We start from the raw sequence: 23,396 nt of genomic DNA, 5'->3' as shown, positions 1-23,396 counted from the left end.
GGGAAATATGGTATTTAACCATCTTTATGACTATAATTAAGACTTTCATCTCTAACATCTAAAGGAAACCCAAATAAATTTACTATGTTTTGCCAATAGCTCTCTAGTTTGTGCAACCATCAATTCATTGGTCATTTTCTACTTAACATTAATTCATCTGAATAATGACTAAACCATCCCACACCCCAAATACTGTGATTTGTTAGGATGACAACAGATGTTCTCTTGAGCAGAAAACTACTCCAGTTTTGTTTCTGTCTCTTTTCCCTTTTTTAGTCACACATTAGTATATGTGCTGCCGAAGCGAGCACTTTAGTCACACATTAAATATGCATGACAGTCAACTTTCTTGGAAGGTGAATTCCTCTTGCCAGTTGCTTTTAAGTTTTTTATTTTTTCCTCAAAATTAAGAGATTAACAATTTTTCCATCCTTTGTTCTCTATTTTCTGATTTAGGACATCCATCAATAAGTGCCTTTGCACATCATGATTCAACTCTGCATTTCTAGCTGAAGGAAAACCAAAATAAGAATTGGAAGACTATCTCCTTTAGGATTACTGAGAATTTAAAGGATCTCTGAAGACATAGATCATAAAATTATTTTGGAATGATTCTCTGTGTGCATCACTTATTCTGCCTATTATGTATCTTATATAAGTTCCTCCTTATTTAATATTTTATTTTGAGTATGTTTTTAGGCTACAGAATGTAACTTTATAGGCTCCTAACCAATATTAAATTTAGTAAAATATTTAATGTGTGGTAAATTAAGTTCCCGTGTAATATTGGTAGAATCTGCTGGTACTTTGGAGATACCTGAGAGACATATGCAATGCGCTCATCAAAAAGTGTTATTATTCTCCATCAATGCAGTTTCCCATATTATTGTATAAGAATCTCTAATTTTGAAACGTTGCTAGAAAAAAAGTAAAACCTTAGAATCGTAGGATGACCACTCTGAGATTTATTTATAATTATAATTTTCTTTTTTCTTATGTGTTGCTTAAACATGCATTAAATATAAATTTCTTATTCTTCAACTTGCCTTGATACTTTTATCATAGCAACACATTAATAGTTAACAGGGCACAAAGTGAGTAGTATGCAATTTCATCTTTTTCAATTTTGAAATATTTAATGCTTACTACAGAATCAAATTTTAATTCTGAGTTTTTAATTTCTTTATCATTAGGATTTAAAATTTTTGAAGCTCTATTTCAATTAATGTTTTCTACAATCGTTTTTTCTAGGTGATAACACTAGTATACGGATAATATACTTGTGATGATAACAGTTGGTTCCGGTTTATTTTGTTATTTTTCTAAGAAAATTAATATTACATAGCTAGTAGTGACCATAAATAAGATATATTTATGATTACTTCAAGTTTAGACACATTTTATAAGCCATCCACAACATTTATGTGTGGTTTCTGATATTTTAACTTTTATTATGAGCTCCTTAAATTTACTTGGAAATCAAGGATTTATCTTATCATGTGCTTTAATTTATTAAGTGTATTTAGCCTGACCTGTGCTGCTATTCCCTTAGCAACCACATCTGTAGCCTGACCAGCATGAGTGAATCCATCGGTTCTCACTTAACTGACATGGGTTCAATAACTCAGATTGTTTGTATTGCTTGCGTGTGTGCCAATTAAGCCACTATGGACTGTGGTCTTTTGCCAGAAAAAAAAAGTTTGATAAATAATTATGTTTAAATGGCTGAGGTCCAACTTTCCAGAGATCATGAGAATTGTGGGGTACGGAAGCTATAAAATGGCAAACACGATTTCATTAAGAACACTCGTTTTGTGATTCTTATTCTATATAGCTGATAGCATTGCAAAAGTAATAGACTAAAGAGAAAGAGAAAAGGAACGTGTGACTTTCTTCCTAAGCTAAAAAATGTAATGGATTTAGAGTTTTTAAATGCAATCCCAACTGGATCTGAATCAGCATCCGGCGACCTCCCTGCAGTCTGGCGCAGAACAGCGGACCTGGCACCCCGTGCTCCGCAGAGGCCCAGCACTTGACGAGTGGCTTGGATAGAGCTGCAGTGGCACAGCTGTTTGAGGGACCTCACCGGGAATGTGTCTAAAATATTTCTTTAGCCAATATTAGCTACTACTCCTTTTTCTTTTTATAAATATTTGTCAAGTTAGAAACAAATATAAAGAAAGGAAGTGATACTTTCTAGGATAGATTTCATTTATTATGATTAAAAAATGTTAGCTTATGAATAAAATCTAATATCAATAAGAAATACTATAAAATATATAAGGATATGTATTTGTGTATGTGTTTAAAGCTTTTATTACATTTTCTAGTATTCAATTTTTCTCCTGGTTTTACTGGTTAAAATTGACTTCACTTTTAAAATATTTTTATTCATTTTGCACAAAATCCAAAGAAAAAAAGATTAATGCTTACTCTTCACTAATCATTCAGGACTTATTAACAGAGTTAGATGTAAAAATAACTAGTTACAACATATTATGAATTATGTATTAGCAGATGTAACGCAGGAGTTCGAGACTAGGTATCTTAACCTGTCTTGCAAATATTAAAAAAAAAAAAAATCACACACCAAAAAAGAATCAGATGGAGCAGATATAGCCTTTATTACTTACATAAGGGCAGACCCCATGGTGGTTCCTTTAACTGTGGGTCCACAACCGGTCACATGGGCAGTCTGGCTTGTAAAGCAGTTAGCCAATAGCAACACGAGGCCAAGAGTAGGAAGGCACCAGCTGGGAGCCAGGGAATGGGAAGCCTTCTTCAAGGTCTGGTTGTTCCTTGGCCGAACATGATTCACATCCAAGGGTCAATGGGCCCGGGGCACAGGCAGTCTGCTAGGAGGTGTGGAAGGGCCCTGTCCAGTATTAACCCTACATCCCACCCCGACACTGCACTTCCACTTCGCAATCTACATGGGATTCCTCTGATGAGGAACCTGTGTGGGTCGAGCAGTGATACATTGCATCCAAATACCACAGACGCAATATATTCAAAAACTAAAAAGAAAAGACAGACACCTATGATGCTTAATAGTACGTACCAGGCCAGCAGAGGTACTATTGTATCGTCATACTGACGACGTCATGCCAGCTCCTGACTCGACTCCAGCTCGAGAGGAAGCTGCTTTTTCCTTGTTGGCTCACCTCCGACAACGAGGATGGGAGGTCAGCGAGAGCAAAGTGCAAGGCCTTGGCTTATCTGTCAGTTCCTGGACAATTTTTGGTCAGATAAGACAAAGATGATGCCAGCAGTGGTTATGTTCACATAACAGCTGAGGGGTGTGACTATGGCCTATGGTGGAGACAAGGACAGATGCAGACACTGGTAGGTTTCTGGTCCCAGTTACAGCGTGGAGTAGAAGGTCTCTAGAGCCGCATAGGACAGCAGGTGAATACTGTATACGAGGCCTTATTCACCAAGGAAGCTACCACCAGGCCTGCACCAGTGAAGGTATATAAAACCTATCATATTGCTGCATGTATGCATTCAGTGCTGAATAGACCCAAAAGCATAGTGGGCCAGAGGCAACCTTTAATTACTTACTTATGGGAAGATCCAATAGCAATGGGTTGGTCTGTGGACGGGGCTGTGAGTTCACAGCTGGCCGCATGGGCAGTCTGGCTTACAAAACAGTTAGACAGCAGTGGCACAAAGAGGGAAGCGCACAAGCTGAGAGTCAGGAAATGCAAGTCTTCTTCAAGGTCTGTTTGTTACTTGACAGAACATGATGCACATTCAAGAACGGATGGGCCCAAGCCCTGGGCCACCTGCCGGAAGGTGTAGAAGGGCTATGTCCAGCATTAACCCTACAGCAAGAGCATTAGATAATTAAATATATTCCTGTCACCATAAGTAAATGTTTACATGGGTATATGTGAACAACAACAAATAAACTTCATAAGGCTTCTCAAAGCTTCTTGGAAAAATTAGAGGAGAATAATAAAAATATACATTGAAAAAAATTTAATAATTATTGTCCTGCAAATTTGAACATATGACAATTAGTGTCTCCTTATTAAACTTTTAAAATAGTGGCTAAAATTTCCTCAACTATTCATGTTTGAATGTGAAATTGGACCCAACTCCTCATTTTATTTATATTTACATTCTTGTATTTGCTGTGCAAACATGTTGTGCCTTCCCACTTTGATTTTTTATTTATTTATTTTAATTTAGTGATGTTAGATAGAGAGGAAGACAAAGAGGGAAAGAAATAGGAAAAAAAAAAGAGAAAGAAACATTGATTTGTTGTTATACTTATTTATACATTCATTGACTGATTCTTATATGTGCCGTGACCAGTGATCAAAACCATAACCTTGCTGTTTTGGGACAATGCTTTAACCAATTGAGCTACCCAACCAGGGCAACTTTGATTCTCAACCAACAAGTCACATGACTTACTTTTGTCAGTGGATTATCAATAAACTAGTTCAAGCAGAGACTTATAGGCTCTGGTCTTGTCCTATTCTGATTTTGACTTCTGAAATTGCCATGAAAAATAGGCACAGTGACAGAATGCAAGACGGTGAGAGGAACATGTTAAAGAGAAAATTTATTCCAGTGTATTTTTTTCTTGGTGACTTCAAACAACAGAGATTTATTCCCTCACAAATCTTGTAATCTGAAATCTGAAATCAGTATTATTGGTTCAAAATCAAGGTATTGATGGAGTTTTATACCCTCCAAAGGCTGAAAAAGAGAATCTTTCTGGTGCTTGTCAGCATTCTCTCTTCTGTGGCCACACAACTCTAATCCCTGCGTCCATGGTCACGTTGTCTTCTCTGCATGTCTCTGTATAATCTCCTTCTGTTTTTCTCTTATAAGGACATGTGTGATTCCATTTAGGGTCCAACTGGATAATCCAGGATAAGCTTACTATCTAAAACTTTTTCTCTTTAAGACAATAATATCTGCAATATATATATATTTTTTCAAATGAGGCAACATTTACAAACTCTGGAAATTAGTATCAGATAACTTCAGTGCAACTTTTTAAAAACTCTATTATAAACTTTCTTGTAGTCTAAATTATTCACATCAATGGCACATAAAAAACTCATGTCTCATATTCCAACATTCCCAAATATCTTAGTCGATTATGTCATCAACTCAATTCTAAGATTTCAAAAAAATATCATCAAATCAAAAATCTCAAATCTCATAATCTAAATCCCTTAAATCAGATATGTGTGAAACTGTATATGATTCATCTGGGAGCAAAATTCCTCCCTGTCTGTGGACTCGTGAACCTACAAAATAAGTTATGTGTTTCCAAAATACAGTGGCCAGACAGGGATTTGATAACAACTATTGACATTCTTATTCCAAAGGGAAAAATGAAAAGAAAAATGAGATCATAAGTTATTTTGAATTTTCTAGCAGAGCACATCCTATCAAGTCTCAAAGCTTAAGAAAAAAATTTCTGAAGGTGGAGGCTTCAGTCTCTGAGTTCATTGCCCTGGCTATTGAGCCCAATGTCACAGGCTTGAAGCCCAAAGTCACTAGCTTGAGTCCAAGGTCCTTTGCTTGAGCAAACAATCCCTGGCTCAGCTGGAGCACCCTCGTCAAGGCACATATGAAAAAGCAATCAATGAACAACTAAAATGAGGCAACTACATGATGCTTCTCATCTCTCTTCCTTCTTGTCTTTTTAGTTATCAAAAAAATAAAAATAAAAAAGTATATTATTTAAGGTATAAAGTTGACAACATTTAATAATTAAGAAAACATATAATCATAGAATATTATCTTCAGTTAAAATTTAAAATGTGTATGTTATGAAATGAAATATTAAATATGAGAGAAACAGGTATTTCACAACAAAAGACAAACGAAAACAAGCGGTTAACTTTGGTGTACGCTGGGTTTGGGCCACCTATGAGATTTCCTAGTAGAGATAACCAATAGACTGTTGGATATATATGGTCATGTGTTGAAGAAAAAGACACGGGCTACAAAAGACTGGAGTTTCATCAGTATATGAAAGTATAGTAAAGGTAACAAGCTGAGGAATAGATAAGTTTATTCAGGTAACATGTGAAGTGAGGATAAGAAAAAAGGCCATTAGAGAAAACTGAGAAAGAGTGTGTAGCAAAAGGAAAAACCACAAGTGTGGGTTTTCAAAATAGCTGAAAGAAGATACAGTACACTTTAAAGGACAAAGGCATATCTGCACTAAGCTTGCTCTAAAATCTCTATTTGGTTGCTAGGACAGTCCTACAATTGTGTTTTCTTTACCTGTGATGGGCAAACCTTAGCTCATGAGCCACATGCAGCTCTTTGGCCCCTTGAGTGTTTAGCAAAGGCCAGTTTAGGAGTACCCTAATTAAGTTAATAACAATGTATCCACTTATATAGTTTAAGTTTAAAAAATTTGGCTCTCAAAAGAAATTTCAATCGCTGTACTGTTGATATTTGGCTCTATTGACTAACAAGTTTGACGACCACTGTTTAGACTATTCTTAACTTCATTTTTATTTTTGCAACTATTTTAAACATTTATTTCCTCCACTTATAATTTACTACACCTATACCTGTATACATCTCATAATGCATTCTCAGAAAAGGCTCTGTCTCATTAATCAAATATATATATAAATATAAATATATTATATATTTATATATATATCAGAAACTTTTTTCCAGTTTTGTCACAGATTAAGTTATGTGTGACACTTGGGCTTCTTGGGTATTTATTAGAGATAGACATCTGTTGAAAGAAGGGGAATTTAATGGAATTGAGCATAAAGAATCGTAGAACTGTGACCTTAGATGATCCCATGAAGAACTCTGAAATTCATATGAATTGTGATATTTTGAGGAAAAATATGTCCCATCCTCAATTCGTCATTGATGTAGGATATCCTGGGAAGGCCATTTCCTCGAGCAAGGTGGACCTCTGTACTAGTAGACAGCTGTGGCAATCAACACTTCCTTGTAGGCAGACCTGAGCAGGGCATCTCCATGAGCTTATTTCTGGGTGAACATCACACTTACATACACATCACTCTTTCCTCTCCTCACATTATATATAGAGATTTCTTTTTCATCGACTTTGCATTTTCAAGGTCTTGAAACTCTTCTTTTGTATAACCTATATAGTCTCTTTTCAAACATATTGAATAGTTTCATCTATTTAAAAAAACTTTTAAAACCTCATTTATCTATATTTACTATTCCCAAAACAATTATTTGCCTTAGAATAAAATACAAAACCTTTATGCGACCTACAAGGTTGTATGTGAATATTTTTCATGCTTCTCTCTCGAAACCCATGTTCCCCTTTCACCTATTGCTTATTTCTGTTCCCGTCATATTGGCCATTGTTGTTACTGTTTTTTCTTTGTAAAATAATTTTCCTTTTATATTTTTCTGGAATGTTTTTTCCCCAGGTTCTTACATTATTTACTTTTTTTATTTTCTCAAGGCTGAAAAAAAACCTTGCAACTCCCTTCCCCTAGGGCATTCTTGGTCATTTTACTGTTTTATTTTTCCTGAAAATATGAATCTCTACCAAAAATTTTACACACATGTATATTTATTTATATTTTCATTTCAACTTTTTATTGACTATGTTCCAAAAGAAGGATAGTCAAAAAGGCCAAGGCTCATGTCATCATCAGACTCCTCAGATTCTTCTTTCTTTGCTTTCAATTTCTTCTCCTCAGTTGAGGCTGCAGCTGGGCAGGGAGGGGGCAGGACCTCCTGCTGGTGCAACACCAGCTCCTGGGGCAGGGCCGCCAGCCTCCACACGGCACACAGGGCTCCCAGTGTTCACACTTGCGGCCAACGCCCTTGCAAACAAGTCTGCACAGGAAGGTTCAACATTTACACCAGCTGCTTTAATGAGGGCATTGATCTTATCCTCCGCCACTGTCACCTCATTGTAGTGCAGGATGAGGGCCAAGTAGATGCAGGTGAACTCTGAGATGGCATGGTGTGGGCGAACTGCCTGAGCGGTGCTAGTCACAGGATAAAGTGAGAGTCTCCTCCCAACACGGCCTTAACTTCCTGGGAGGACAAGCACCTTAGTAGCAGCTAAGGAAAAGGCTATTATATACATACATATATATATATACACACACACACACACACAAATACATATACATATATGTATACATATATATATACATATACATATTTTCCATTGATTGAGAGAAAGAGAGGAAGGGGGAGGGGGAAAAGGGAGAGAAAGAGAAAGAAGCATCAACTCAATGTTCCATTTACCATAATTGTTCCATTTACTTGTGCATTTATTGATGGCTTCTCATACGTTCCCTGACCTGAGTTTGAACCTGTGACCTTGGTGTTACCTGGCCAGGGTCTAAAATTATGTATTCTTTATTTGACTATGTATTACTTATCTTGTCTGTCATTGAATGCAAGCTCTAGGAGAGATTAGTTTCACTCAACAACACATCACCAACGTGTAACACAATAATTTATTTATAATACATATTTGTACTTAAAATAACTTCATGATTTTGTCCTTTTAACACCAGTACCTCATATTTTAAATATAAAAAGAAAAATTAATCAATTTGTCTAACAACCTCATGTTAATAATATACTCTGTGGCAAGATTCTAAATTATAAGACATATGCAATATAGGCTTTGTCAGAGAATTAACAATTTCATGAATATAAATATATGAATAAGAAATTACATTACAGCACACATGTTTTAAAAATATGCACAATTATACGGTGGGCACAGTGGTCAAATTAATTAACTTTATATTAATAATCTATAGTAATTTAATATGTCATAAGGTCAGACTTCTAAGCAACTAGATTTGTAACAGTAATGCTCTTAAAATGGCAAGAACTTTCAGACACATAAATAGTTCCCTTAACACCCATTCTCTAACCTACTTATATTATAGACTAATATGAAGACAAATTGAATTGTTTAGTGTCCCAGCAGAGCCCAGGCTCTACGTCGATCAGGCGTCCCTGATTCGACTTCCCCGTGCAGTGGGACACTCCTGCTTATCAGCAGGGCTGGCAGCCTCTTCGAGACTACTCTTGAAGTGGCTATGAGGATGCTACTGTTAAGTGCTACTGGAGGAAAGACACGACCCACACACAAATTAGTTGCAATAATCACACAGGCAATTTATTACTTACAAATCCTTTTTGGCATGCCTGGGTACAGCTTAAGGAGGCCCCATCAGCGTGCTCCTCTCGGCTGGCTTTGTTCAGAGCTCAGAGTGGCGTGGAGACAGTCCACATCAACCTTGGAGTCTGGGAGACTACTGCAGCAGGGGCCCCTCAGCTTTAGTACCCTTTCTGGCCAAGGCCTTCTAACAGGTGTCAATCTACAGGATTATCACCTCAAACCACCTTTTTGGGAATTCCTCACAGGGAACCTCCTTTATGTCAATCTACTGAAATGTTTATATTAAACCACTTTTTAAGATGTTTTTATTTTCATTAATTTACAAAGTTAATGTAAATAACACCAAGCCACTTCTTATCTATGTATAACTTCACACACACATACTAACTGGGCTCTGCTTGTACATCAGAGTCTGTTTATCACATTACAGAGTTATGACACTAAGCCACTATATTAATTCCTACCCAATTGGCATAACTTTACTTAATTTTAATAATTATTTTTAATATCCTTTTAATTACTTTTATATGTCTTCCATATTTTTATATTTCTATATATTTAATTACTATAACCTTATATTATTACAACATTTAGCCTCTACTTTTTTAAAACACAGAAGTGCATCCTTCAAATAGAAACGTACAGGACTAAGGAAATAATCAGACTGTAATGTTCTATCTCTTGAAAAGAGCAAGTAGCCATCTGGTGCCACACTGAACTTGAGGCTAATAGTACATGTCCTGTCTCATACCTGTAGCCCCCCTGGTGGAAGTCCTATTGAGAATAACCGGGAAGGTTAACAACATTTAACAAAGAAACAGTCATAGCATCCACAGTCAAAGAGGAGCTAATAGGATACTCTCAACAGAAATAGGAGAACCGCAATACAGAGATTTACCAAGACATTCATGACAAGTAACACAACATCTCACAGCTTGAAGATAAGAAGATACTGAGGTTACAGCTTAACATGATTAAAGAAAGCTAAACAAGAAATATTTGTATTTACCTTCTCCATTCAATAACATATCTGGGAAATAAAAAATTAGAGGGTGATAAAATTCAAAAGTACATTTCAAAAGGAAGACATTTATTCTGAAATTACACTGATGGTCTCTTTTCAAGCTAGTGGCGAGAAATAGAAATATATCAATATATGATATGAAATCATCCTATTTCTCAGCCCACAGCTGAGGAGATGGTAGTAATTAGAATAATTGCCCCTGAAGCAAGCTAAAGAAGACATTTTGCGACATAGCTTTAGGAAAAGTATTGATATTAAAGATTAACTATCCCATGCAATCTTACTGATAAAGGTTACATCATCATGGAGTTTTAAAACCTTCATGGTGATTTGATGGATCAAGAAAATCTGGCCATTCAAAGGTACTAATGACACCAGAAGATGTTAGAGGTTATAGAAATTTGCTAGTAGTCTAACACTAAGTCAAAAAAAAAGAAAGCCTAATTAGTTCCATCAGAGTATAGCCACGCAGTACAAAACATTTTATTATTCTTGATGATAACAGTTTTTCATGTTTTGTCAGAAGACTACTCAACATTATATTAGAATTCAGGTAAGCAGAAATATAAGTTATACAAATACTTTTGTTAAGGAGGCAAAACCTTGTATCTTATATTTTAAAAATATTTCCATTAAGGAAATGTTGAACTTTCAGGAGTTACTTAAAATGTATGCTTTAATAATAAAAGACCTCTTTTTCCTGGAAATTTTAAATAAATTATTCCATTCTTTAAATAATTTACCAAAATATCAAAATTATTTTATTTGTGGAACATTAAAACTCTAAATATAAAAAAAACTAACTATATACCTTAAAATGATAAATTTATTATTAAATTTGACTTTATAGAATAATATCCTTTAAAAGTTATTGCAAACACATTTTCATTTCATTTAAAAGTGGTTTGCCATAAAGCTAAACCATGCTGATTAACAACTGTTAGAGGTGTTTGCGCAAGCCTCCAGGCAAATGAGTAAATCTCTTGTGGAAGTGTAAACTTTCCTAATAAAGCTGATTTGTTTTTTCTATTCTCTGGTGGTTGCTTTAGAAGCATTCTTATACCTTTGATCCCCAAGACCAAAGAACAAATCTTAAAATTCTTATAAATTACTCATAACAATTATTTTAATTTTCCACTTAATGTTAGAAATAATTTAAAATTATTTAAATACAGAAATCACATAAAAATGAAAGAATTTTGTATAATAAGTCTTCCTTCTCGTTTTCCACAGTTCAAGTCATAATGACCTTTAGAGCAACTGGAAATTATGGCCAGATGTAATTTTTGAGAATTCACAAAATTTTAAAGCAGAAAACATTCTCTCTTATAAAACCTGTTTGAGCCTGACCTGTGGTGGCGCAGTGGATAAAGCGTCGACCTGGAAATGCTGAGGTCGCCGGTTCGAAACCCTGGGCTTGCCTGGTCAAGGCACATATGGGAGTTGATGCGTCTAGCTCCTTCCCACCTTCTCTCTCTGTCTCTCTCTCCTCTCTCTCTCCCTCTCTGTCTCTCTTTCTCCCTTTCTCTCTCTTCTCTAAAATGAATAAATAAAATTAAAAAAAAAACCTGTTTGAAAAATGTTAGGAAACTCTGAATAGTAAAAATTAAAATTTGAGGCAAGGGGAATTGAACAGCTGGGAATGGGCCAGACAGCAATACACAGAACCAGCAGCGTGCGGAAACATTGGCCCTGCCAGCAGCCCGAGATTACCCAGGGGGTTCGCTGTCACACTGCAGAAGAACTAATTGGGATGATTATGTCTAAGGAAGATGAAGGGGAAAAAATGGTGTATCAGTCTAGCAGTACAATTTTTAACTGATATGTTTTCGTAAGACATGATTTATTTTTCATCATATCTGGTTCAATACAAAAGAGCCAGAATGTGGAGGAAAAAAAAAAAAAAGCAAAACAAACAAACAAAACCAACACATATTATACTGTGTCAAATTTTTTTTAAAAATTGTAACACATTTTCACATTTTCTTGAACTATGTTTAGACTTTCCAAGGCACTTTTGATTCAAAAGTTGTCATACTTTCATCTTTTTCCAGGAAAATTTTTTTCAAATAAATCTTAGCAAAAATGATTAAAGGCAAAAAAGAAAAAAGAAAAAAAATGAGTTCACCACATATTGGTTTTCTGAAGGGTTTTCATTTCGTTCTTGATCTGAAAGAACGTTGTTGAATAATCCAAGGTTTATAAAAAATGGTGAAAAAAAAAAGTGGGGACTGTCCGTATGGCAATATATTCAAATATTTGAAAGGAGAGAAAAGCATATGGCTGGTTATGACTGAGAGGCCTCAGAGCAGAGCACTTAAGGAAATCAGCATGGAAAATAAAGTGCCTATTACCAACTGATGATTTAGGGTGTAATTTATGGTGGGGTAGAGTATGCTTGAAGCTGCACTTAGCACCAGGATGCCATGAAATATAAATTTAAGTGAAATGTGTTCATAAAATTCCATTAATAAGGAGTGGGATGTTGGTTTCCTCTCTGTTCTGTTTCTAGTTTAGCAGAAAGCAGTGGGAAGCCTAGGCAATCTTCAATAGCTTCTATTTGATTATTTCTACACTCATAAGACCTTGGTTTTCAGAGTTTAGAAACTAGCTGGTTGTAGTCTGTCTCTCTCTTTCTTCTCTCTCTTTCTCTCTCTTTCCTGCCCTGTCTTATCATGCAACATCCCTGACCATTTTAAACCTAACCAAGCAAGTTATATATTCTAGAAGATTGTTACTTATTTATTTAACAATTCCATATTGTCTTTCTATATGTATAAGCTATAATATTTGGCTCTTGAGATACATCAGTAAACAAAACTGACCCAAATCCTTCCTTCAGGGTGCCAAATTACAGAAAAGGGAATTGGGAGGTGGTTTATTTGGTTTATTCATCAGCGTTTCCTAGAGCAACTGATTCAACAGAATGTGTATATATGAAAATGAGAAGTTTACTTTAAGGAGTTGCTCATGTGCTTGTGGAGGCTGGCAAGTCCAAAATCAGCAGAGTAGGTTGGAAAATGGGAGATGTCTAAAAGAGTAAATGCTTCAGTTCAAGCCTGAAAGTATTCTATTGGCTGAATCCCTTCTCGTTTGAGGGAATGACCGGTCTTTGTCCAATCAAAACTCATCCAAATTATAGAGGGAAATCTGCTTTACTCAGAGTGTCCCAATTTTAATTTTAATTTCTTCCAAAAGAGAGTTTCACACACAAAAAAATCATAATATTTGACATATATCTGGGCCAATGTGGTCCAGTTTACAGAGAAAATTAACCATCACATTCCAAAAGTGGGGAAGTGTGGGGAGAAAGGACAGTGTAATAAATGAAGAGCGATACAATGATAATATAGAATACTATATAGTGTTAGCACATAGCAAGGAAGTCAGCCATTATCCCTTGCATTTTAACAGAGACTCAAAGGCAAGCAGAAGATGGGGAAGTTTTTTTAGGAAAAAATAAAAAAAGGAAGTCTTCATTTTATGAACTTGAGGCAGTTGGCATGGGGAAGCTTTGGACAGGCTAACTAAAAGTGGAACATCTTACATAATATTTTAGGGCTGCATATTTGGTTTTCTTTAGCTGGTCTTAAGTTAAAAACAGGGATGAAAAAAATTAACTATTTCATCAAGCCAAAGTTAAGAAGGAAATTAATACTATTTATAAATCTACACACTGTTAATGCAAGTCTTTCAAGTTTGAGTGTCCATCATTTTAATGACAAAGTAATTTCACATAACACTGCATATATCATTTTATTAATGTTAGTCTAACTACTCCGTGAAAGCCATTTTCCAAAATTACTTTTTAATTTACAGAATTAAAATTCTGATTCTATAAATATTTCAGAGTCCAATGAACAATATTAAGAAAGTGTTGGTTGAATGTTTGTGATACAGGTTCGTGGAATTGAGTCCAGGTCTACCAAACTGGATTATTACATTTTCCAAATGGCAACATCAATGGGGTTTTAGCTAAAATTTTAATATATCCTGGTGCAGTACTCTTAGAGAATCTGATTTAATATAGCTGAGTAAGAGTCTATAATTCTGTATTTTAACAATCAAGACAAAGAGATTTGACAATAGCAAAGTTAATAATCAACCTTGGAGAAATATTGTAAATATTGTTTCTCATATTCATTGGTATATTTTTTTCTTTCATTTTTTTTACCACTGATTCTTTAAAAGCACTTATTCTTTTGTGTTATTTTTTGCTTGTTTGATTTGTTTGCTTTTATATGACTTTCATAATTGTGATAAATGTACTATTGTCATGAAGAGTAGATAGAAAGAAAAGTGGTAGCAACAATGATTTATGAGTGAAAGCATTTGTAAATCATGTTTTAACAACCCAGAAACAGCTATCTATTATTTCTGTGATAATGTAATTAAAATGATAACATTAAATGCAATTAAAATGTAAAATGTATAGCACAACAATACCAAAATATTCTAATATTAATGATAATATAATAGTAGCAGGCTTTTATATGTGTCCTTAGTTAACCGCAAAATGGTAACTACATTATAACTATTAACATAAAAACTTATATCAGAATCAGAAATGTTTGGTAAATATAATTTTTTTTTAAATTTAGGTTTGTGGTTAGAAATATATGCTGAGTTTATGAAAGCAATTAGACCTTGTAGGACCTAACAGGTACATCACATTCATTGAAGATGTGATGTGAAGATCTTATACACACATATGCATTTGCTTTTCTTTTTTCTTAGTGATATAATTCTCTCACATATAAAAAAATAAAACATATTTGAATAAGTATTCAAACTCAAGGAAAATTATAATAGAAGAAATCAGTGACTATTTAAATGTGTTTATAATTTGTGTAGGAAATATATATAAAATATAGTTAGTTTTGATATTGAATTATCTGCTTATGCACTAATACATTGCGGTGTCATATAACTGATTAAGAAAATTGGGTTTCTCTTTGCTTATTATACTGTGAAAAATACAGAATTTGGAATGTAAAAATGTCATTCAAAGTTGGCACAATTTTAGTTTCAGCTATCTATGGGTAACCAAGAAATTTTCTGACTTTTCATTGTTTTTTATTTTGCTGAGGTGATGTAAAATTTTTAATTGCTTGTTTTTCAAAGCTGATGTATGGGAGAAAACCATATTAAAAGTGAGTCAACATATTCTGCAGGATATAGTACCATCTTAAACCTCTCTTTTTTGTATTTTTCTTAAGTGAGAAGCGGGGAAGCAGATAGACAGACTCTTGCATGTGCCAAACTGGGATCCACCCAGCTAGCCCATGAGGGTGTGATGCTCTGCCCATCTAGGGCAGTTGCTCCCTTGCAACTGGGGCCATTTTAGCACCTGAGGCAAGGGCTTGGTGCCATCCTCAGCTTATGGGCCACCTTGCTCCACTTGAGCCTTGATTGCAGAAGGGGAAGAGAGAAATAGAAAGGCAAAGACTAACCTGCCAGGCTTTCTTTAGTCTCTATTAATTATGAAGTTCATATTACATAAGAGTAATGAATTTAGATATTCTCAAAGTTTTTAAGAACATCACTTGGCTAATATTTCTTTTATTTAAGACTCTGCCTGAAACTTAGTTTGCTATTATAAAAAGATCTGAATAGTAATAAGATGTAATTTTAGGAAACATACGTGAGGTGGAAAAAAATATATACAGAAAACAACAATTTGTAATTACTTTACAAATCCTTGTAAAAATACCAACTTAGAAACATCATCATAACAACATCAGTAAATGCAAATGCAAAATATATTTTCAAATATATATAAACTATTGATAAATATTGATTTTAGCAATAAAAATGTAAATTTTAATTAATTAAAATATTTTTACTGAGTATCTAAAAATTACCAAGGTAGAAATTTGAAATTAAATTAAGTAAGATGTATAATAAAAATGTTATATTAATACTATGTAATAAATATAAATAATAAGTTTTAGAAATAATTTCTTTATCTATATAAACCTTGACAATAATGTCTCAGTTATCTTACAGATTAATATATTTCCAATTTTATAGAAAAAAAAACTTTAAAGCTGAAGTTACAATATAAGTTCCTGTCAGAGTGGCAAACTCATTTTAACATATATTTTTTAGCTTTTATTTATTTCTTGAAAAGACATTTAACAATGGGTAAGAACAGTGGGAGTCTGTAGTATTTCTGTACTTCCTCACCTCAAACTCTACCTTGTTGTGTTGAATTTTGTAATATGACTATATATAAGTTGGAAAAATAAATTCACTGCCAAAAAGCACACTTTATTTGGAGTAGGCAAATACTGATGTCTGAAATTATCATCACTTAAGTGTACAAAACTCTGTAAGAAACAATGTCTTATCCTATAACTCTGCTACCATGAGATTAGCATCCCTGTTGAGACAGTAATAATCCAGCCAGAAAATTAGTGGGAGATCTTGAAATTTAGAGAGAACTTTTCATAAATCCTTGGCTGAGTGGGAAGCTATGTACATGCTTCAGAGAGCCCAGGGAGGAATAAAAGCTAAGCGAGAGTTGAAAATAGGCTCAACTTTGAACATTTAGTGGCAGAGATTGGAAGACTAATAAATTCACGTTGCTGAAACACAACTTCTTTCCAATTATAGGTCAACCACTAAGCTTTGCAGATAAAATAGTGACACTACAAAGTCAGAATAAAAAAAAAAAACACGTAAAAAGAAAAAAAATAGAAATATCACCAGTCACACCACAGAGGAAACAAATTCCAAAAATTAAATCCAGGCAAAAAATAGATAAATATCAATACATAAACAAGTTAAAAAATTAATATAATTTAAAAAATAATTTAAAAACAGCAACAATCAACTTAAAAAGGAGAAATGGCAAATCCAGAGTAGCTACAAAATAATATCTGAAATGACCAGTTTTTAACAAAACTAATATGCAAAGAAAAAAGAAAATGTCACATACTCAAGAAAAACATATCAAATTAGAACTGATTGTAAGTGGATTCACACATTAGATTTATCAAACAAAATCTTTCACTCAGATATTATAAATAATTACAAAGAAATAAAGAAAACTGATATAAAAATAAATAAGTATAACATTAATAAAAATTAAGATGAAAATAGATAACTAATAATTATTGTGAAATTTATAAAATATGCAGAATTATGAAATACTAAAAATAATGCAAAGAAATGGAAGGGAGAAACAGCAGATTTGAAGAGAAGGTAGGTTCTGATGAACTAAAATTAAGTATTATAAAATAAAAAATATGGACATTGCAAAATATAGTCAAGAAAAGAGAGAAAAGGGAATACTACAAAATACATATCTGATCAAAGGAAAAGGGAAGAAAACTCACACAGCAAGTAGAGATGGCAGCCTTAACCCAATGAGATTATTTTTCTATAGATACAGTAGCAAATTACTGGAGACCATGTAGCCATCCTCAGAGCCTGGGCCAAATTTGCTCCAGTGGAGCCTCAGCTGTGGGAGGGGAAGAGAGAGACAGAGAGAAAGGAGAGAGGGAAGAGTAAAGAAGCAGATGGGAGCTTCTCCTGTGTTCCCTGGCCGGGAATTGAACCTGCGACTTCCACATGCTGGGCAGACACTCTAAACCCGCCAGGGCTGGATTTCTTTTTATAAGAACATCAGTCATGTTGGATTTAGGGTCTACCTTAAAACTCTTTAACTTTTTTTTTTTTACTTTGTTGTGTTTCCATAGATTCCAGTGTCCCTCTGAATGCATTCCCCTCCTCATGTTCCCCTGAACATCCCCTTTGCCCCCTCCCTCAATGCCCAACCCAATTACCTCTAGGATTTGCTTTTCTGCTCTCTATAACGCTGTGTTAATGCTGTGTTTTGTGTATATAATTTCATCAATCTCTTTCCCTTCTCTGATCCCATCCTATCATCCCCTTTCCCTCTGTCCACTTTCCCTCTGATCCCTTTGATCCAGCCTCTGCCTCTATTCCACTCCTCAGTTCACATTGTTCCTTGGATTCCTCAAATGAGTGAGGTCATCTGATATTTTTCTTTCTCTTCTTGGCTTATTTCACTTAACATAATAATAGCTGCCACGTCCATCCATGTTGTCACAAAAGGTAAGATTTCCTTCTTTTTCATGGCCCCCATAGTATACCATTGTATATATGTACACTGCTTTTTAATCCACTCATCCACTGATGACACTTGGGCTGTTTCCAGATCTCAGCTATTGTAAAAACTGCTGCCATAAACATGGGGGTGCATTTATTCTTTTGAATCAGTGATGTGGTGTTTTGGGGATATATTTCTAAGAGTGGAATGGCTGGGTCAAAAGTCAGTTCCATTTTTAATTTTTTGAGGAATTTCCATACTGTTATCTACAGTGGCTGCACCAGTCTGCATTCCCACCAGCAGTGCAGGAGGGTTCCCTTTTCTCCACATCCTCGCCAGCACTTATTCTGTGTTGTCTTGTTGATGAGCACCATTCTGACTGGTATGAGGTGATATATCATTGTGGTTTTACTTTGCATTCTCTAATGACTTAGTGATGTTGAACATTTTTTCATTGGCTTATTGGTCATCTGTATGTCCTCTTTGGAGAAGTGTCTATTCATTTCTTTTGCCCATTTTTGATTGTATTGTTTATCTTCCTGGTGTTGAGTTTTACAAAATCTTTATAAATTTTGGTTATTAACTCCTTATTAGACGTATTGTCAAATATGTTCTCCCATTGTGTGGTTTGTCTTCTTATTCTGTTCATATGGTCTTTAGCTGTGCAAAAGCTTTTTAGTTTGATATAGTCCATTTGTTTATCCTGTCCTTTATTTCACTTGCCCGTGGAGATAAATCAGCAAATATATTACTGTGAGAGATGTCAGTGAACTTACTACCTATGTTTTCATCTAAGATGCTTATGGTTTCCTGACATATTTAAGTCTTTTATTCATTTTGAGTTTATTTTTGTGTATGGTGTAAGTTGGTGGTCTAGTTTCATTTTTTTGCAGGTACCTGTCCAATTTCCCCAAACCATTTGTTAAAAAAACTGTCTTTACTCCGATCTATGCTCTTACCTCCTTTGTCAAATACCAATTGTTCATAAAGCAGTGGTTTTATTTCTGGGTTCTCTGCTTTGTTCCATTGATCTACATGCCTGTTCTTATGCCAGTACCAAGCTGTTTTTAGTACAGTGGAATTGTAGTATAACTTGATATCAGAAAGTGTGATACCTCCCACTTTATTCTTTTTCAAGAGTGCTGAGGTTATTTGTGGTTTTTTTTTTTGGTTCCATATAAATTTTTGGAATATTTGTTTTATATCTTTAAAGTATGTCATTGGTATTTTAATAGAAATTACATTAAATTTAAAAATTGCTTTGGGTAATATAGAATTTTAATGATGTTTATTCTTCCTATCCATGTACATGATATATGCTTCCACTTGTTTGTATCTTCCTTGATTTCTTTTATCAATGTTTTATAATTTTCTGAGTACAAATCTTTAACCTCCTTGGTTAAATTTACTCCTAGGTACTTTATTTTTGTTGTTGAGGTTGCAATAGTGAAGAGAATTGTTTTCTTAATTTCTCTTCCAAACAGTTCATTTTTGGTGAATAAAAATGCCTGTTTTCTGAATATTAATTTTATATCCTGCAACCTTGCTGAATTCATTTATCAGGTCGAGTAGTTTTTTGACTGAGACTTTAGAATTTTTTATAAACAGTATCATATCCTCAGCAAGTAGTGGTAATTTTACTTCTTCTTTTTCAATTTGGATGCCTTTTATTTCTTCTTTTCATCTGATCGCTGTGTCTAAGACTTCTAGAACTATGTTGAATAAAAGTGGTGAAAGGGGGCACTCTGCATTGTTCCTGATCTTGAGGGAATTATTTTTAATTTTTGCCCATTGAGTATGATGTTGGCTGTGGGTTTCTCATAAATGGCCTTTATCATGGTGAGGTATGTTTCCTATATTCCCACTTTGCTGAGAGTTTTGATCATGAATGGGTGCTGGATTTTATCAAATGCTTTTTCTGCATCTGTTAATATTATAATGAGGTTTTTCTCCTCCCTTTTGTTTATGTGATGAATTATATTGATTGATTTGCAAATATTATACCAGCCTTGCTTCCCCAGAATAAATCCCACTTGAGCATTATGTATGATTTTTTTCATGTATTGCTGGATCTGGTTTGCTAATATTTTGTTGAAAATTTTAGCATCTAAATTAATCAGGGACATTGGCCTATAGTTTTCTTTCTTTCTATTGTCTTTACCTAGTTTTAGAATCAGAATTATGATCGCCTCATAAAAGGAGCTTGAAAGTTTTTTCTCCTCTTGAATTATTTGAAATAGCTTGAGAAGGATAGGAGTTAGTTCTTCTTTGAATATTTGGTAGAATTTGCCTGTGAAGTCATCTGGCCCAGATCTTTTGTTTTTTGGGAGTTTTTTGATAACTGTTTCAATCTCATTTGTTGTAATCAGTCTCTAGGTTTTCTGATTCTTACAGATTGATTTTTGAAAGATTATATGTTGCAAGGAATTTTTCAATTTCACCTAGGTTGTCTAACTTTTTAGAGTACAGTTTTTTTAGTATTTTTTTTTTTACAATCCTCTGTATTTCTGCTGTGTCAGTTGTTACTTCTCCATTCTCCTTTCTAATTTTATTTATTTGAGTCCTCTCTCTTTTTTTCCTGGGGATTCTCATTAAAGCTTCATCAATCTTGTTTACCTTTTCAAAGAACCAGCTCTTGGTTTCATTGATCCTTGTATTTTTTTTTTTAGCCTCTATGCCATTTATTTCCATTCTTTTTTTTTTTTTTTTTTGTATTTTTCTGAAGCTCGAAACGGGGAAAGACAGTCAGAAAGACTCCCGCATGTGCCCGACCGGGATCCACCTGGCACACCCACCAGGGGGCAACGCTCTGCCCACCAGGGGGCGATGCTCTGCCTCTCCAGGGCATCGCTCTGCCATGACCAGAGCCACTCTAGCACCTGGGGCAGAGGCCAAAGAACCATCCCCAGCGCCCGGGCCATCTTTGCTCCAATGGAGCCTCGGCTGCAGGAGGAGAAGAGAGAGACAGAGAGGAAGGAGAGGGGGAGGGGTGGAGAAGCAGATGGGCGCTTCTCCTGTGTGCCCTGGCCGGGAATCGAACCCGGGACTTCTGCATACCAGGTCGACGCTCTACCACTGAGCCAAACGGCCAGGGCCTTTATTTCCATTCTGATCTTTATTATTTCCTTCCTTCTACTTCCTCTGGACGTTACTTGCTATTCTTTTCCTAGTTCTTTTAGATTCAGGGTTAAATTGTTTCTTTGAACTTTTTCTAGCTTCTTAAGGTAGAAAAAGTGATGCTATGAACTTTCCTCACAGGACTGCTTTTGCTGTGTCCCATAAATTTTGAACTGTTGTATGTTCATTTTCATTTATTTCAAGGAAAATTTTTATTTCTTCCTTGATGTCATTATTAACCCATTAGTTATTTAATAACATGCAATTTAGATTCTAAGTGTTTGAGTGTTTTCCAGTTTTTCTATTGTAGTTGATTTCTATTTTTTTGCCTATCCTGTTTAACTGATCTTAACTTGATTATATCTGTAAACATCCTATTTCTAAATAAGATCATATCCACAAAATCAAGGTGGACATTAGTTTTGGGGGGAAACTATTCATTCCAATACAGCAATTATACTTTTAAGTATATTATACATAAATGATTCAAATACTCAAAATAGAAGACTAAAATGAAAGAAGAAATGATAGAAAATCAAAACCTAATTATCCTTATGTAATACAATCTAAAATTAATTCAAATATTAATGGAAAAACAGACTATATTAATATTTTATAAAATTTACTTCAGGAAAATGAATATTACTAAATACAAAAGGAGTATTTTTAATCAAAAATACTTCAACTTAATAAGCAGACATAGTAATCCAAAATGTATATGTTTTTAACAACAAACCTTAAAAATATTTAAGCAATAGGTGAGCAATCTGAAAGAAGAGATAGACAAGCCCACAATCATAATTGGGTAATTTGGTATTTTTCTGTTAGCAATTGATAAAAAAAAGCAGCAAATATCACTAAGGATATTGAAAACTTGCATAGTATTAATAAAATACTTACCTTAATTGATAATGTAGAGCATTATAACCACTATGTGCTACAACACACATTTTATTGTAGTACACATGACATATTTACCAACATAGATTTTAGAAAGCCATAAAACAAACTTGAACAAATGTAAATAAATTAAAATCATAGCATACATATATATTCTGACCACCAAAGAATTTCATTAGAAATTCATAAAAAACATACAAAAATCTATAAGTACTGGGAAATCAGATAAAATTCCTAAACCCATTTCTTGAAATAGACAAAGATAACTTAGACAATATATGAAACTTGAACTAGTTAAAAAGTGATTTTTAAATTATATAAAATTTTTAAAAAATGCTTTTAAAAATATTAAGAAAGTGATAATGCAAGCTTCAGACTGGCAATGTGATACAAATATCCAAAAAGAAAATTGTATCTAGAAAATCTGAAGAACTCTTTAAAAATCATATAATAAGAGGGTAAACATTCTCTTTCACAAATGTGCAAAAGACTTGTTGGACACTTCTTGAAAGAAGATATACGAATGGTAACGAGACATATGAAAGATGGTTAACATAATAACACATCAAGAAAATGTAAAATAAAGCCATAATGATATACAACTACATGCCAACCAGAATTTCTAAAATTATCAAGAATTGTTCAGCATGTGGAGAAATTATAACTGTCATGTAATATTGGTGGGAATGTAAAATGGTGAGACTAGTTTGAAGAACATGATGGCAATTTCTGCAAACTTAAAATTTCATTTATCGCATTACTTAGCTGTACAACTCTGTCAATATCCAAGAGTAATGAAATATATGTCCACAGAAAAATCTGTTGATGTGTGTTGATACCAAGTTTGTTCTTAATAGCCTTGAGCTATAAACAACCCAAATGTCTACCAACCAGTAAATGGTTAAAAAATAAACTGAAATATAACTCGGCAATGAAAATAAATGCATTCAACAACACAATTACTCAATAATATTATCATGAGCAAAGAAAGACAGATAAAGTAGTTTACTTGGTATGATTTCATTTATTCAAAAATATCCTCAAGAATAAGAAAAACAAATATTGTGACACAAAGTCTGCTGACAACTGCCTTAGACTGGCAAGTGCGGACCATATGGAAAGGAGCACCA

General features: G+C 34.2%; 1 pseudogene; it reads right to left on the bottom strand.

Annotated features, from left to right (window-relative positions):
- Positions 1–7,593: 7,593 nt before the first annotated feature.
- LOC136311640 (large ribosomal subunit protein P1 pseudogene) overlaps positions 7,594–23,396 on the bottom strand; it is a 37,015-nt pseudogene continuing 21,212 nt past the window's right edge.

Source organism: Saccopteryx bilineata, chromosome 8 (assembly GCF_036850765.1).
Source record: "Saccopteryx bilineata isolate mSacBil1 chromosome 8, mSacBil1_pri_phased_curated, whole genome shotgun sequence".
Taxonomy (NCBI): domain Eukaryota; kingdom Metazoa; phylum Chordata; class Mammalia; order Chiroptera; family Emballonuridae; genus Saccopteryx; species Saccopteryx bilineata.
Note: the sequence above shows the minus strand (reverse complement) of the source record. Positions and strands in the feature narration are given on the sequence as shown.